Below are 5,738 nucleotides of genomic sequence, written 5' to 3' on the forward strand. Positions count from 1 at the left end.
AAGCACACAACACTAAGAAAACAGAATCTGTCAAAACAGAACAGTCTGTAGCAATCTGACTATTTCGAACTCTGTAAGTCAAAAAACTCTGAAACATTAGGACGACCTAAGTAATTTGTATATTGATCTACTGAAATTGTAATAGGTATTTTATCGCTCTCTGGTAAAAAATGAAAATTAATTTTGTGAGTGCAAACTTTCTATTTTTTTCAGCAAGATCAAACAACTATTGCCCAAGAAGATCCTAAAGGCTTTACTTGGCACAAACACTAATTAAAACATAAAAAACACAACCATAACAGTAGCATAATTGTGCTAACACTCAAGAATAGAAAGCAAAAAGCAAAAGTAAATTTTATTCATTGGGTTGCCTCCCAACAAGCGCTATAGTTTTACGCCCTTAGCTAGGCATAAAGCAAGGATCTAAGTTTTTTCATGTTTGTTCTTCTTAATTTTCCCGGGGGTATTCTTATCAGGAGGTTTCGTAAACACAACATAAAACATATTATCCATAGAAACTTTAGCATTCCTTTGTTGATTTTCATCATAACCCCTTTGGTTTCCCGCTACAATCCAAGAATAGTGTTGATTAACATTATTAAAAACTTCTTGGATTATATCTAGAACGGGGACCTCCTGTCTAAGATTCTCATCAAAGATCTTATTATCCCCAAGCAAATGCCTTAGTGCATAGTCACTATTGTAAAGAATTTCGTCTATCATGGGTTTTTCACGGTTCATACCATAAAAATCAAAGATTTCCCTAGCTTCCTGAATTATGTAGTCAAACTCGTTCATAAGAACGAGAGTGGCCAACTTTTTGGCTCTAGGATTCTTTATTTCGGGAAGCTCAGAAAATAATCTTTGCAAAGTAGGATGAGTGCGGATAAATTTGCTTTCAAGTTTCAGAACTAGTGCTGAAATAGCATCCGCATAAGATCTAGTAGTTTTAAGTATAGGAGCATCATCAAGACTCAAATTTCCAACACAATTGAAGAATTCTTGGATACGTTCTTTTCCCATAACGTTCCCTTGCCCCAAGATAAAAGTTTTAGCATCCAGATTGCATGTACGTCCCATCTTAGGAGTCAGGCCATCATTTGTTGGTACCATACCGAAATCACTCATGATTGCAAGCAAAGAATAGATCTGACAAGAAAACGGCGAACGGAACAAGAGAGGCGAATAAAACGAAATTATTTTGTGAAGTGGGGGAGAGGAAAATGAGAGGCAAATGACAAATAATGTAAATTGCAAGGAGATGAGATTTGTGATTAGGAACTTGGTTTTGATGAAGATCTTCCCCGGCAACGGCACTAGAAATGGCACGTGACCGGGAAACTATCTTGACTTGATCCTCCCCGGCAACGGCGCCAGAAATTCTCCTTGATGGCAGCTGGAACTACGTCGGTATTTCCCCGGAGAGGGAGGGATGATGTAGCACATCGACGGTAGAGTATTTCCCTCAGTTATGAAACCAAGGTATCGAACCAGTAGGAGAACCAAGCAACACAACGTAAACAGCCCCTGCACGCAAATAACAACACGTCGCAACCCGACAAGTTAAAGGGGTTGTCAACCCCTTTCGGGTAACGGCGCCAGAAATTGGCGTGTAACGGGAGAAAGTTGTGATAGATTGAAATAATAGATCGTAAATAAAATAAAGTGCAGCAAAGTAATTTTGGATTTTGGGTTTAATAGATTCGAAAATAAAAGCAAGGAAAAAGTAGATTGCAAAGGCAAATATATGACAAATAAGACCCGGGGGCCGTAGGTTTCACTAGTGGCTTCTCTTGAGAAAAATAGCAAACGGTGGGTAAACAAATTAGTGTTGGGAAATTTATAGAACATCAAATACTTATGACAATATCCAGGCAATGATCATTACGTAGGCATCACGTCCAACATTAGTCGACCGATTCTTGCCTGCATCTACTACTATTACTCCACACATCGATCGCTATCCATCATGCATCTAGTGTATTAAGTTCATGGAAAAACGGAGTAATGCAATAAGAACGATGACATGACGTAGACAAGATCCATTTATCTATATGGCGGTAGATATAGATCTCATCTTTTTATTCTTAGTAGCAACAATACATACGTGTCCGTTCCCTTTCTGTCACTAGGATCAAGCACCATAAGATCGAACCCACTATCGGGCACCTCTTCCCATTGCAAGATAAATAGATCAAGTTGGCAGACAAAATCGAAATATTGGAGAAGAATTACAAGGCTATAAGAGATCATGCATAAAACAGATCAAAGAAACTCAAATACTTTCATGGATATAAAAACATAGATCTGATCATAAACTCGAAGTTCATCGATCCCAACAAACACACCGTGAAAGAGTTACATCATATGGATCTCCAAGAGACCATTGTATTGAGGATCAAGAGAGAGAGAGAGAGAGACAGAGAGAGAGAGAGAGATGAAGCCATCTAGCTACTAACCACGGACCCGAAGGTCTACAAAGAACTACTCACGCATCATCGGAGAGGCACCAATGGAAGTGGTGAACCCCTCCGTGATGGTGTTTAGATTGGATCTGGTGTTTCTGGACTCTGTGGCAGTTGGATGAATATTTCGTCAACTCCCCTAGGGTTTTGGGAATATTTGGGTATTTATAGAGCAAAGAGGCGGTCCGGGGGGCACCCGAGGTGGGCACAACCCACCGGGGCGCGCCAGGGCCTCCTGGCGCACTCTGGTGGGTTGTGCCCCCCTCGGGGCACCCCCCAGGTGCAACCAGGGCCCATCTGCTTCCTTTTGGCCCATAAAAATCATCATAAAGTTTCATGCCATTTGGACTTCGTTTGATATCGATTTCCTGCGATGTAAAAAACATGGGAAAACAGGAATTGGCACTGGGCACTATGTCAATAGGTTAGTACCAAAAAATGATATAAAATGGCTATAAAATGATTATAAAACAACCAAGATTGATAATAAAATAGCATGGAACAAAAAAAATTATAGATACATTTGAGATCTATCAACTGGTCATCTGTCCCTGAATCCTCCTCCGAGGAGCTATCCTTAACCAGCAAGACATGCGCTTCGTCAGATAGCATTGTCTGCTCTGAACACCTTGTTTCCACTCCAGATTTTTCCATGACCATTGAGGGAGTTCTGGATTAGGGGGTCCCCGGGCGTCCAGCCCATATGACATAGCCCGGACGCCCGGGGACCCCCTAATCCAGAACTCCCTCAGTAGCCCCTGAACCAGGCTTCAATGACGATGTGTTTGGCGCGCAGATTGTCTTTGGCATTGCAAGGCGGGTTCCTCTTGCAAATACTCCAAAGCAGTTGGTCAAAAGAACTATGTTCCGCTCTGTATAACCGTCACAACCCTGAACCACAAGGGCAAAATACTTAAACAAAATAAGCTGTGTCTACTGACAGCTTTTTTGGCGAGACGTTATGTTCTGGCCTTCTAATTATTTCAAACCGTTTTTACAACCCTAGGCCCCTCAGGTGTCTATATAGAACGGAGGGTTTAGTCCATAGAGGAAATCATAATCATACATGCTAGACATCTAGGGTTTAGCCATTACAATCTCGAGGTAGATCAACTCTTGTAACCCGTATACTCATCAAAGTCAATCAAGCAGGAAGTAGGGTATTACCTCCATCAAGAGGGCTCAAACCTGGGTAAACATCGTGTCCACGGCCTCCTGTTACCTTCGATCCTCAGACGCACAATTTAGGACCCCCTACCCGAGATCAGCCGGTTTTGACACCGATAACCATGCTGAATGGCTGATGCACAGGAAGAGTAATTGGCTGATGCACAAGATGAGTAATTGAATGTACTAAAATTGTTGACAAATCTAACACGTAATACAAAATGATGGCATGCTATAATTCACATATAAGATGATTGGCTAACCAGGGTGGCATTGCAAAATTCACATATATGATGACTGGCTAAACAAGACGGCATTGCATGATTCACATATACGATAAAGAAACTAAATAAATGGCATTCACAAACATCATGTCTAAACTAAGCAGATGACATATTTGATGTATAAAGTAAGCAATGCAAGGCACCATATGCATGATATTACCAACATCAGCATGCCAAGTTAGAGCGAAGACCTCAGGGGGTAAATAGGAGTGGTCTTCTCCCTCTGAACCCCCCTCAGAACAGTTATCTTCCTCTTGATTATAATCCGAAATGGGTGGAGGGGGGGGGGGCTGCCTTTGCGCCCATCATGGAGCGACGTCTGCATGAAATTTTATTGCCACACAAAGCTCATCTCCTTTGCTCTACATGTTCAGTTCCCTTGTGTACAATAACTGACATGCATAGGAATAAAACATAGTGAGATTATGTAAGGAGTGCATGCACTAATCCAGAGTGATAGTAACTGTGGATAGACCCAAAACCAATGATAGCAGGTAGATAATAGCTTTAGTTAAAAATACAGATAATGACTTCTTAAATGTTTATTTGCACCCAACATGAAACTCATAGTAGACACCCGAGATTAACCAGATAGTAGACATATAGTACTGATTGCTGCCCCAATATGTACCCCACAACCATTTAAAAACTCAAGTTTCAGTATTAGTTTGGACCCGACTCGGAGTCTAATAGGTGAACACGACGATAAGGTAGCATGTCATCATATTAAGCCATGCATAATGTAAGCAGACACGGAAGAGTGCGACCTCTCTTGCGGACCCATGTAGTCCTCAAGGTCATCTGCTCAGTTGATGATGGTAATGCAGTTGTTGTGGCTGCCGGGGGCGGGGAAGAAGATCTGAGGCGGCGAAAGACAGTCTGGAGAGTGGATCCCTGATGTGGTGAACCCTTCCGTCGTTGGAGCAGCTGAGCTGGGATGGAACACATCGCAGCAGGAGGAGGACAAACCACACAAGGTTTTCTTTGACACATATCTGTAACAGAAGTAATTGTGTAAGGGCTTGTTTGAATTTGAGGATTCTAACAATGCAGGGATAGGAAATAGACATGAATAGGATAGAAATGCACATGCAAAATAGAGAATTTAAAATCACAGGATTTCTGCCAATCTGAGTGTTTGGTTCACAAGAATTGGAAGATCACATGATGCAAAGAAGCATGGTGAGATTAAGTCAAACCACAAGAAAATGTACGGTTATAATGCTATTATTCTACTATCTCTTAGTCTTGTGCTTCATGAATAGGAATTTGAAAAGGAGGACAAGTGGAAATTAAAATTCCTACGGTTTTTCTTTCAAGGAGACACTAAAGGAACAAATCCTATAGTTTTCCTTTGCTCCATTCCTTTGAACCAAATGCATGAATAGTAGTACCATAGAAAACTTTCCAATTCCTATGTTTTTCCTTCACTTTTCCTTTCAAGCACTAGCGATTCTAGTAGGCATGCTTGAGTAAGGAAAATCCTACACTCAGAAAATGTTTTTGTGCTACTTCTACTACTTTGGACCCAGTCCACTGCCCTACTAGCTCAACTCCCAGGCCCATCGACAAATGCACAGCTCAAACGCGAAGAGATAAATAATGATGGCGTTCAAGAGAGTCCATCACGGATAGCTAAGTTGCCTGGTACCTCACTGCTTGTCATATAGTAGGATAAAACAATCATATTTCACGTTACTACATGTGCTTAGTGGACAATATATATATAACATGTAGAGTAAAAAAGAGATGCAACAAGTGTACAACCTCTTTGGCGAAGCCATGTCGATCTCAACATGATTGGGTTGGTCGGTGAGGATGC

This window comes from Triticum dicoccoides, chromosome 1A (assembly GCF_002162155.2).
Source record: "Triticum dicoccoides isolate Atlit2015 ecotype Zavitan chromosome 1A, WEW_v2.0, whole genome shotgun sequence".
Classification (NCBI taxonomy): Eukaryota; Viridiplantae; Streptophyta; class Magnoliopsida; order Poales; family Poaceae; genus Triticum; species Triticum dicoccoides.